General features: G+C 39.4%; 1 long non-coding RNA gene across 1 annotated transcript in view; it reads left to right on the forward strand.

The window, feature by feature from the left end:
• Positions 1-11,322, forward strand: part of LOC139076166 (uncharacterized) — a 62,572-nt gene extending 51,250 nt beyond the window's left edge. The window contains exons 2-3 of the long non-coding RNA XR_011527569.1: positions 10,630-10,772; positions 11,102-11,322. This is a non-coding gene — a long non-coding RNA (uncharacterized lncRNA). The remainder of the gene's footprint in view (positions 1-10,629; positions 10,773-11,101) is intronic.
• Positions 11,323-11,635: the final 313 nt, after the last annotated feature.

Below are 11,635 nucleotides of genomic sequence, written 5' to 3' on the forward strand. Positions count from 1 at the left end.
AAATGGTAGCACACTGTGCACACAAGAGTATAATGACATTCTTGATAAGATGCTATGATCCAGTTGTCACCACTTGGGAGGTGTATATTCGAGGAGTGTGCAAGATTGTATTGGGGTTCAGGGTAAAGTATTGAATTTCTAGATATTTTCATTTTACCTAATCTTTCAAACATTTCTATTATGTATATTTTACAATACCCATACTATATGAGTACAATCAAACATGCTTATAGTTTTTAAATAAATAAGGAAACAAACTTGAACTATCCTAGAGACCAAATAGACCTAACAGATGTATACAAAACATTCCATCCAACAGCAGTAGGATATATGTTCTTCTCAGATACATGGAGAACATTCTCCAGGATAGATGACACTCTAGGTCAAAAGAAATCTTAACAAATTTAAGAGGATTGAAATCATCCCAAGTATCTTTTCCAACCACAAAGCAATGAAACTAGAAACCAATAACAGGAAGAAAGCTACAAAATTCACAAGTTTATGGAAATTAGGTAACATAGTCCTCAACACACTCCTGTAGGTAAGGATATTACAAGAGAAAAAACCACAGGCCAATATTCCTGATGAAAATAGACACAAAAATTCTCAACAAAATATTAGCAAACCAAATTCAACCGCACATTAAAAGGAGCCTACACTATGACCAAGTGGGATTTATCACTTGCAACATATGCAAATCAATCAATGTGATTTATAAACCACATTAACAGAATGAAAGATAAAAACCACATTATCATCTCGATAGATACGGAAAAAGCTTTTGACAAAATTCAACACCCTTTCATGATAGGAAACACGACTAATTTTATGCTCAGTGGGGAAAACTGAAAGCTTTTCCACTAAGCTCTGGAACAAGGCAAGAATGCTCACTCTTGCCACTTCTATTCAACATTGTTCTGGAAGTCCTAGTGAGAGCAGTTAGGCAAGAAAAAGAAACAAAATCTTCCAAATTGGGAAAAAAGGTAAAAATACCTCTGTTTGCAGCTGACATGATCTTATATGTGCAAAACTCTAATTACTCCACAAAAAACCTGTTAGAACTAATAAAGTCAGTAATGTTACAGGATACAAAATCAATATACAAAAATCAGCGGCATTTATATACACTAACAACAAACTATCCAAAAAGAAAACCAAGAAAACAATTTACATTAGCATAAAGAGAATAGAATACTTAAGAACATATCTAGCAAGGAGGTGAAAGACTTGTATATTAAAAACTATAAAATACTGATGAAAAAACCTTTTTGAAGACACAAATAAATGGAAAGATATCCTGTGTTCATAGATTGGAATAATTAATGTTGTTAAAATGTCCTTACTATCCAAACCAGTCTCCAGATTCAATGCAATCTTGATCGAAATCTCAAAGACGTTTTTTACAGAAAGAGGAAAAACTACCCTAAAATTCATGTGGAATTAAAAAAGCCCTCAAACAGCTAAAGCAATTTTGAGCAAGATCATCAATGCTGGAGGCATCACCTCTCCTGATTTCAAAATAAATTACAAAGTTACAGTCATCAAAACAATACGGTACTAGCGAAAAACAGACACCAAGACAGATGGAACAGAATAGAGAGTCCGGAAAGAAACTCATGCAAATAGAGCCAACTGGTCATCAACAAAGGTGCCAGGAACACACAATAAGAGAGTCTCTTCAATAAACGGTATGAAGAAAATTAGATTTCCACAGAAAAAAGAATAAAATTGGACATTTATCTTATGCCATACATAAAACCAACTCAAAAATAGATTAAAGCCTTAAACATAAGACCTGAAATCATAAAACTCCCAGGAGAAAACATAGAGAAAAACTTCCTGACATTGGCCTTGGCAATGATTTCTTGCATATGACACCAAAAGCATGGGCAACAAAAGGAAAGATAACAAGTAGGATTATACCAAGCTTCCACATAGCAAAAGAAACAATCAACAAAACAAAAAGGCAAACTACAGAATGCAGAAAATGTTTGCAAGCCATATATTTGATAGGGAGTTAATGTCCAAAATATGTAAGGAACTCCTACAACTCAATAGTAAAAAACTAATACTTTGATTAAAAATGGGCTAAGAACTTCAATAGACATTTCTCCAAAGAAAGGATACAAATGGCCAACAGATATATGAACATATGTTCAACATCACTGGTTATGGGAGAAGTGCAAATCAAGACCATAATGAGACTCACCTCATGATCTTAAAATGGCTATTATCAAAAAAACAAAAGATAAGTGTGGGCAAGGATGTGGAGAAAAGGCAACTATTGTACACTGTTGGTGGGAATGTAAATTGGTGCAGCCTCATAAAAAACAGTAGGAAATTTCCTCAAACAAATTAAAAACAGAACTACCTGGGGCTGGCCCTGTGATGCAGCAGTTAAATGCACACGTTCTGCTTCGGCGGCCCGGGGTTTGCCAGTTAGGATCCCGGGTGCGGACGTGGCACTGCTTGTCAAACCATGCTGTGGTAGGCGTCCCACATATAAAGTAGAGGAAAATGGACACACATGTTAGCTCTGGGCCAGCCTTCCTCAGCAAAAAGAGGAGGATTGGCGGCAGATGTTAGCTCAAGGCTAATCTTCCTCAAAAAGAAGAAAAACAAAACAGAACTACCACATGATCCAGCAATCCCACTTCTGAGAATACGTCCAAAGGAATTGAAATTAGGTGCTCAAAAGATGTCTACACTCCCATGTTCATTACGCCATTATTCACAATAGTCAAGACACAGAAGGATGAATGGATAAACAAAATGTGCTATGCACATACAATTCAAAATTATCCAGTCTTAAAAAAGAAGGAAATTCTACAATGTTCAACAACATGGATGAAACTGGAGGACATTGTGCTAAGTGAAATAAGTCAGACACCAAAAGACAAATACTACATCATATCACTTACGTGAGGAATCTGAATTAGTCAAACTCATAGAGGCGGAGAGGAGAATAGTCTTTCCCAGAGACTTGAGGGGGGGCAGGCAGGAAATGGGGAGGTGGTAGGCAAACCTACAAAACTTTAGTTGTACAAAATGGATAAGTTCTGGAGATCTGCTGTACAGAATAGTGTCTACAGTAAACAATACTGTATTGTATACTTAAAAGTTTGCTAAAAGGGTAGATCTATGTTGTGTTCTTATCACACACATAAAACAAGAAGAAGGAGAAGAAGAGAGGGAGGAAACTTTTGGAGAGGATGGATATGTTTATGACACAGATTGTGGTGATGGTTTCACAGATGTATACTTACTTCCAAACTTAATAAGTTGTGTATATTAAATATCTCTCTAGAAATACTACATGTGTTTTCACTCGCAATTAGTGATCAATTATTTTAGAGATAGCTTAACATCCTGAATTTAATGGAGGAAATACAAAATAAAAGAGAATAATGAAATACACAACTCCTGTTACTAATATCACATCTTAGAGGATAGCTGTCATTTCTCTGGTCTAACAAAAAACAATTTTTAAGTAAGCAAAAAAATTTTTTGCATACAATTTCCACCTCTAAAAGTGTTTTACTCCATTTATTTGTTCCCTTTCCATGTACTTTTACAATTTTCCATTTACAAATATGCAATTGTTTTAAAATTTCTACCTCTTTTAAGACTTAAGAAATAAATTTAATTCTATGGAGTTCTATATTAATGTGTCAGTTGCTATATTGGAGAGTTAGTTCATCTATCAATCTTTCGGAAGAAAATGACATTTCTGGGAATATACTGGATTTTCCAGACAGATTTTTGTGTTCTCATCATGACCCTGTTTATCTTACTCTGACTCGTTGGAAAGACCAGGAACGTCTCTTAATTTACAATGCTGGATTTCCTTTTGCTCTCCCTGGGGTCTCATTTCTCCCAAACAATTCCTTCAGCTGCGTATCACTGAGCAAGAGAGACACTATGGATAATGGAAAGATCCACAGTAAGGCTGGCTCCCTGCCTCGTTTGTGAAAATCATATTGGACGATCCTGCTCGGCTAAACCAGATGTCCTCCGCTAATTCATTTATAAAACTATGCTCCAGTGAAAATCTATAATAAAATGATCTAGAGCCTGGACTGAAAGAAGGAACAAGTACTTGACTTACTCTATACTTTTATTTTAAAGAAATGTAAAACTGAAACATTTTTAAATTCATGATTTTTCCCTGAGACTTTAACTATATCATCTCTTTCTTTCCTTGAGCTCAGGCATCTTCATTACAAACCAAAAGATCCAGCTTGAGATTTTCCCCAAGGTTTATATTTTTCATTTTCTTGGAGTGGAAGAAATGAAAATGACAATCCATGATGTCTCTTTAGAGTCAAGAGCTTTATAAAAAAGAAAACAAGTGCTTTCTCTCCTTTTCCCCTTTTTCCTCAGCCAAAGCTAGAAGAGTAAACTGTCTTTAAAACTATTAAAGGATAACTTTTAAGAGATGATATAATCATGCCTCTTATACAGATATAAAATAAACACATTTCAAAGACAGGTAAAGCATTATAATTGGTTTAAAGGAGATTTCAAAGAGCAGAGGTATAAATAGGGAATTGGGAATTCTGAAATGAATTTACAAATTGCTGTGATACGGGTCTATCCACAGGGCAATAATTGGTTGCATTCCATTGGAAATGATTGATTTTCAAGAATTATTTGCAATATCATTAGTTTCCCACAACTTACAGAGTTGTAAAAATAGTTCAAAAGCAATGAAAGGCTGAGATAACTTCAATGGGTGAGCTAGACCAGACACTTAGATTTTTGTTTTGGCTTATTTCAAAGTCTCACATTTTTTTCCTTTCTAAACTACCATCCCTAATATCCCATCAAAAATATATAGATACAATTCCTATGGAAATTCCTTCCAAAAGGTTTTCTACAACTACACCACTCTTTCATTAAAAAAAAAAAAAAAAGGTAGATATTGTGGCAGCGTTTTAGTTATGGGGTCATGAGATTTGCTGGCATGTTGAGATCTGGGAAGTATATGCAGCCATCCTAAGTTCTATGCAAAAGTGTAATGCTTCTAAGGAATACAAGATCGTTCTGTTAAAAAATAATGTCCATTTGCAATCATCACAGTTATTAAAAATTAATCTTTTAGGTTGTACTTATTTGGGCGAGAGGAATGTTGACGTAAGACCCTCTGAACCCAGTCATACAGGGAAATGATTGGGTTAAGAAAAAAGACACAAAAGTGAAGTGATATTTACCGAGCACCAAGTTTCAGTTAAGTGCTTCACGGGTCATATAAATTTAAATCTCAAGAAACGTTATAAAGAAAGCCTTATTTTCTTCATTTCATAGGCTGGAGAACATTAAGTAATTTAACTAAAGTAGAATTGGGATTCAAATCCAATACTCTAAGAGTTCTGATTCCAAAAGTTCACATTTTTTGTCTGTTCCCAAAGAAGAGGTAGAAAGATGGTGGCTCAAAATCGGATAAAAGCTTCTCATAGGTGGGGGTAACATAACTAAATCATAAAATATGAGAGCAAAATAAACTTCTGCTAATGGCTATCTTCCTGAGCAGCACACTGTATAGAGACGATAAAGGCAGAGGAGCTCCGGGGAGGTGGAGATGGAGACCCATGCTCCATCTGTTCAGGTGCCCCCTTTCCCTCTCAACAACTTCGTTGGAGCCTCTAAGGATCCTCAGAAAATAGTTTTGAATCCCGAGCTCATCCAGTCTCAGCAAAGACACATCTTTGCGTTAGAACCAAATTTTTGATTCCAAATCCAATGCTCTTGCAAATAATCCAGGTTGCCCTTACTGAAATAAGAGTTGTGCTGGAACCAGCATTTTAATTCAAGGCCAGTACTGTAACCAGACCGCCATCAGATCTGATTGAGGGGAGACCTGCTCTCTCATGGTTCTCTGAGCCCACCCATCTGGAATTAAGAAAGCATCTCCCAGCTTCTTTTGTGGAGAATCTCCATGTAGGAGAGCATCTTGAGAGAGCTCTATGGGCTGAACAAAGGAAGAAAGCCAGCCTGAAGCCACAGTCCAATCTGACTAGGGTCAGAGGTAAGAGGTAGAAGATAGGGTGAGTGAAAAGGGAGCTTAATCCAGGTACAGAGATGTAATTGACAAGCTAGACCATCTCCCTTTGCCTCCAATAGCAAATCTGCTACTGAGGCCATGGAGTTTGTGGCTGGTCATGTACTGCTTCAGGAATCTAAAAGAACCTTCCAAATGCCTGCAGACACATTAGCAGTTGCAAAAGCATCAGTCAGGGAAGGTTAGATTATGCTGCAGCAACATACAATCCCTAAAAGTCAGCATATCACACAACGAAATTGAATTCTGAATTATGCCAGATTTGCAACACAGATCATCAGAAAGGCTCTGCTCACCCTGGTCCCTTAGGGACATGAGCTGATGTGCATTCCATGGGCAACATAGACTTCTACTATTCTACCATTTCCACAGCAGTGAGAGGGGAATGTGACTATTAAAGGTTTGTTCACATGTGGCGCACATCAATTTAGCCCTTTCGTTGGCCAAGGCAAATCACGTGGCTACGCCTAGCTTCAAGGGGGACAGAGAAGTGCTATCCTCCCATGTACCCAGAAGGAGAACCAGAATGTCCCAATGACCACCACACCAAGACCCAAAGCACAACAGAACATTGAATTTACAGAGTATACAAGTGCATGCTTTTCTAAGTGTATTGTGCCTTTTGTCTCCACAATTCTCTTTTGTGTTTATATTATCTTTTGCCCCAAAGGTTCCTGTCTTTCTCTGGATCTCTCATTGTACTACAGACTTCTTCCTCTATAGCCCTGGTCCCATCTAACTCCCCAGTCATTCCTGAAGAGGACTGGCCACCTCTCACTGGAATTACTCTGTGCTCAGGCACTGCCTGACTGAAGGACCATTGCCCAGGCTAAAAGCTTGCTACTGCTCTGCTCCACCCACAGATTTGGACCTGTTTGACTATTGGCCCTGAATGCATCCAGCCTGACTTTGCACAACCCTTGGTACACTGACATTGGATTATTCTTTCAGTCCAAAATGGAGGTCATTTCAGATTCTTAAATGTCCTAATTTCCTCCGTTTCACCACTGGTCTAGCGGTTAGGACTCTGAATGCCTCATAGCCATATATTTAGTTATGATACCTCACAGCTTTTTCCACTAATTCTCGGGCCTGGTAAATTATGACATAAATGGCAAGTACAGTTCACTTCCCTGTTGGGTTGGTGCTGGACTGTGAGTGTGGGGCAAGTTTCTGCCTGACTGATATCCTCAGCATGTTCTCCTTTCTTCCCTGCACCCACTGCTTCCTCCTGCTCTTCTCCACAGCATATGGATCACAATGAATGGACGGGAGAGCCATGGAGAGGAGTCAGGTGTGTGTGCCCCAACACGGAATCACTCCATTTAAGTTGTTTGACTGTTTCCACTAAAGTTTTCCAAATCCCTTGGAAGAATGTTTGAAGAAATTGAAATTCTCATTCCCTCATTTCTCTATGTTTGCTCAATGCTCTTGAGCTCACTTCATCAATGTTTATTTTAGGAGAACTTTATTTGAAAAGGATGAGGTACAAGAATTGCTTGACCTCTATACGAAAAATGTATTCTTTGTGATTCTTTTGATTTGTCCCTTTAAAGCAGAGACTTTTGTCCTAATAGCCTAGGGCCTGTATTGACACCCAAAATGGAAGAGCTGTAGAGGAGGAGGCGTCCAAAAGTCTTTACCTCTGAGAGAACCTTGGAATAGTGTGAGTCAATTTGTTCCACCCCATCCTACATCCAGCCCCCACTCACCATTTGCTTCTACCTCTATAGAGGTGATTTCTCTCTGCTGGAGTTTCCTGCATGAAAAGCCATGGTATATAGGAAGTACTCTGGGATCTAGTGCTAGTTCAATTGCTTATATTTTATGCAAAAGTTGGGCAGTCATTGAAACTCCTTGAACCTCAGTTTCTACATCTTTCAAATGGGGATAATGTCCTTTGCCTTGTTCACCTCAGCAAGGAGTTTACTTTGCTAATGTTTAAGACAATAATAGCCAGCACTTGGTGAGCACTGTGCTAAGGTTAGATTTCATTGAATCTTGACAATACTATGAAGTAATTAGGGTAATTGGTCCCTTTTTTAGAGGAGGAAGCTGAAGTGGTTAAGTAATTTATATTGTTACAGAGTTGTCAAGTGGTTCAGTTGGTAAGAGTCACACATTATATTCAGTCTGACTGCAAATCCTACACTCTTACCCATTAAGAACTTCCATTCAAAAGAGCCAATGGACTAGTAAAATCATAGGAAAGGCTCCACAAGTGGGAGAGACTGCTGTTCTCTGTAATGTGCTCCCCATCTCAGAAGGCACCTTGGCCACCAGCTTGCTGGGTTGAGGAGCTGGATGAAATTGGGGAGAAGTAATGGTGTGCCATAAGCACCTAACTCAACCTGAGCTAATCAAAACCTCTTCTGGGAGAGTCTAGTGGCTAATTTGTGATTTTTGTCATTCTGGACTGATTTTTTGAACTAAGAAGGGATACACTGTGGAAGTGTTGGGCAGCCATGTCGTGGGGAGCTGGTCTGGAAAGGGGGTGAGAATGGAGCAAATGTGCAGAAAGAGGCAGAAATGAGACCAGGTGACAAAAGAAAGAGGATGCAGAAGGATGCCAAGGGTTTTCTGTATCCAGGAACAACCTGTTTTGAAGGTCAGAGTCACTTCCTGCTTTTCAGTACCATGAACCAGCCCCAATACCCCCCCATTTCATGCTTGAGCTATTTGGGGGCATTTATGTTACTTTATCCAAAACTTATCACCTTCTCAAAACAACCCTATTTTCATCCGTAAATGCATGTTCTTAACCTCTGCTGTTCAGGTGTTCTCTTTGGGTAGTCATTGGTCATTTTGGTTGGTTATTGAAACAAGGGTCTTAATTTTATTACAAAATTGTTGAGATTACTAGCTTTGGACTCAGACAGACCTGGGTATGACTCTGACTCCATTTCTGACTAGCTGTGTCACCTTGCACAAATTGTCTGTTCAAGCCATAGTTTCCTAATACGTTCAAAGGAACAACGATTACTTTGTAGGGTTGTCAGGAAGAATAAAAGGGAAAATGCATAGCATGGGTAGTACAGCACTGACATCTTCTATAGCGAGGACCCATTGATACTATAGCTCATTTTTCAGTTTGAAATGATCTTTCTGGATTTTAATTCTACAAAAGTCACTTTCTGTGCCTATTGGTAAGCACAATTGCATTGTATTTCTTGGCGAATTTCCTGTATTCAAAAACACTGATTAGAATTTGTTCATTTTAGGATTAAAAAAAACCCTGATTGTCCTTTGTCCTTGACAGCACTGTCACCCTTGTTGGCTTAAGGCCAACCTGATTTCTGCACTGGAAGGGCTGCTTTTTGCCTGTAAAAGGAAATGGCTGCGAGAACTCCTCAGATGCTGTCTTCACTGCAGATAGCAATAAACATCTGTGGGGAGTGTGTTAACTGGTTTTGATCCTCGTCATTTTCCGCCGCATTACTGAGTCAATGCCAGGTAGACAATGTCAGCAAACAGAAACCAGTGAAAGCTGTCCTGAGATAGGCTAATAGACAGCTTTGGCCTTGGCTTGCGCACTCCTACTCAATCTCCTTGACAGATTAAAGATCCCTCACACGTTTCCACTGCTAGGTTAATATATGGATGGGCATTACTTCACCGACTTTGTTTATCACCCATCTGCTTAAGAGATGGAAGATGATTTACTGCATTGAAGAGGTTTATTGAAAAACCAATTCCCGGAGCCAGAGAGAATTGCTCCATGGTGCAGCATCCCAGTCAGAACTCTAAATATGAGCTCGTATGGCTGCTCTCCCTAGTGTACAGAGCCCCATGTTGCTGGGCCCAAATGCTATAAATGTGGCCCACAATTTATGCATGGGAAGAATATTAGCTCTAAGGATCTTTGGCACTCTTCCTACACTAACTGAAGGTGTGAACTGGGACAATTTACCTACTTTCTGAGCTTCACAGTCTCATCTCTAAAATATGGGGATGGATAGTAGCATTTGCTCCAGTGAGGACTGGTGAGGGTTAAAGACCATGCATTGCTATAGGTAGTCACTAGTGCATGGTAAATGCTGATGAACACATAATTGTTGCCTTGATGACAAAATGGCAGTCATACTGATAATGTCAAGGCACTTGAGTCCTTACATAAGGAGTTGATGAGGCATTTAAAGGACATCTGGCCCTTTTAGCCCACAGGTAGCAGTAACTATCTTTCGACTCCTTCTATCTTCTTGCTTACAGCTGCCCCATAGACTGTGTACCTGCATCTTTGGTAAATCTCCTAACAGGAGCCCTCCCAACTCGAGTTGCACCCAGGACTTAGGTCCTAAGAACAGATTTGACACTTGGATCAGAGGCTTATTTGGTTCTGAATTTTCAAACACAGTTGGTCCTTAGATCCTGACCTCAGACACCCTGACTGAACCATGGTTTTCCAAAGCCACTCCTACAGGCCTCTGCCAGAGCTGCTGAAGGAGAAGCTGGCTTGGAAAAGCCCATATAGAATTCCCAGGGGCTCTGCAGGGACACTGAGTGCTGTGGTCACTTAGCCCCTCCTGTTAGCTCAGAGAGGCATCTTGATTATGTTCTTCTTGTTCTAGAAAGATATCACTGCTTGCATCTGCTTTACCCGTGTGCGTTAGCTGGTCCAGGACCGAGGACACAGTGAATGCTCCTCAGAGAGGGACTCAAGCTGAAATGGTGGCATTGCTCTTTCTGCAAGCATCTGAATGACTACTATAAGGTAATAATCTTTAGGTTTTAAGCTTTCAAGTCTCAAACTATACATATACTACTTTTAATCATTATGGGATCTAGCCAAAAAATATTCATTTCATTTTCAGAAGGGCAATGAGGAACTTTAGAGTACAGCAGCTACACCCACAATTTCTATTTTTCGAAGTTGAAAACTGATCTCCCCCTTCAATTTCAGATGATTGTGAATAATTTTGTATATCCAGCACCATATTGCCAACCTCAGCCTTTCTTTCTTAAGCTCATTATTTCCTAATGATTTTCTTGGCCGCAAAACTCATAAAACTCCCCTGAGTTACTTTTTTTTTCAACTCTCAGGACATTTGTTCCATTTGTTCAGCATCTGTGCCGGACAACATCTGGAGCCTGAGGAAATTCCAACGCTCGGCGTATGACGCGTAAATGAAATTACTTTTTCATGCACTTCAGAAGAGATTCAAGAGCATCTTTCTGACCAAACAAGCCCTTTTGTTCCCTTCCAGCAAGTGTTTCTCATTAAAAATGTCATCTCCCTAATAAATTGCCTTATTGCCCCTGCAGCTGGGCCTATTGTTTTCACGGTTTTATGCACTCTCTGATTCTCACAGGGAACAGAAAGCAAGAGAAAAATGGGATTTTTTCCCCATTCTGTCTGCATGAGATGTCTTTCTTTCACCCTTTGTATTGGAGTGAGAGCTCGTCTTTTAGAGGAGACCTCTGTGCTCCCAATATTCACCGCATTTGGCAAATTGTCCCGAAACACATCCTGTCAGATTTACTTTCCCTATCTGGACGCTGCAGCTTGCAGAAGTGACTCCAGCTCAAGCTGAAAGGTGAGATTTTGTGGTTGTGTCCTAGTGATTTTTTTTTTTT

Source organism: Equus przewalskii, chromosome 1, assembly GCF_037783145.1.
Source record: "Equus przewalskii isolate Varuska chromosome 1, EquPr2, whole genome shotgun sequence".
Lineage (NCBI taxonomy): Eukaryota > Metazoa > Chordata > Mammalia > Perissodactyla > Equidae > Equus > Equus przewalskii.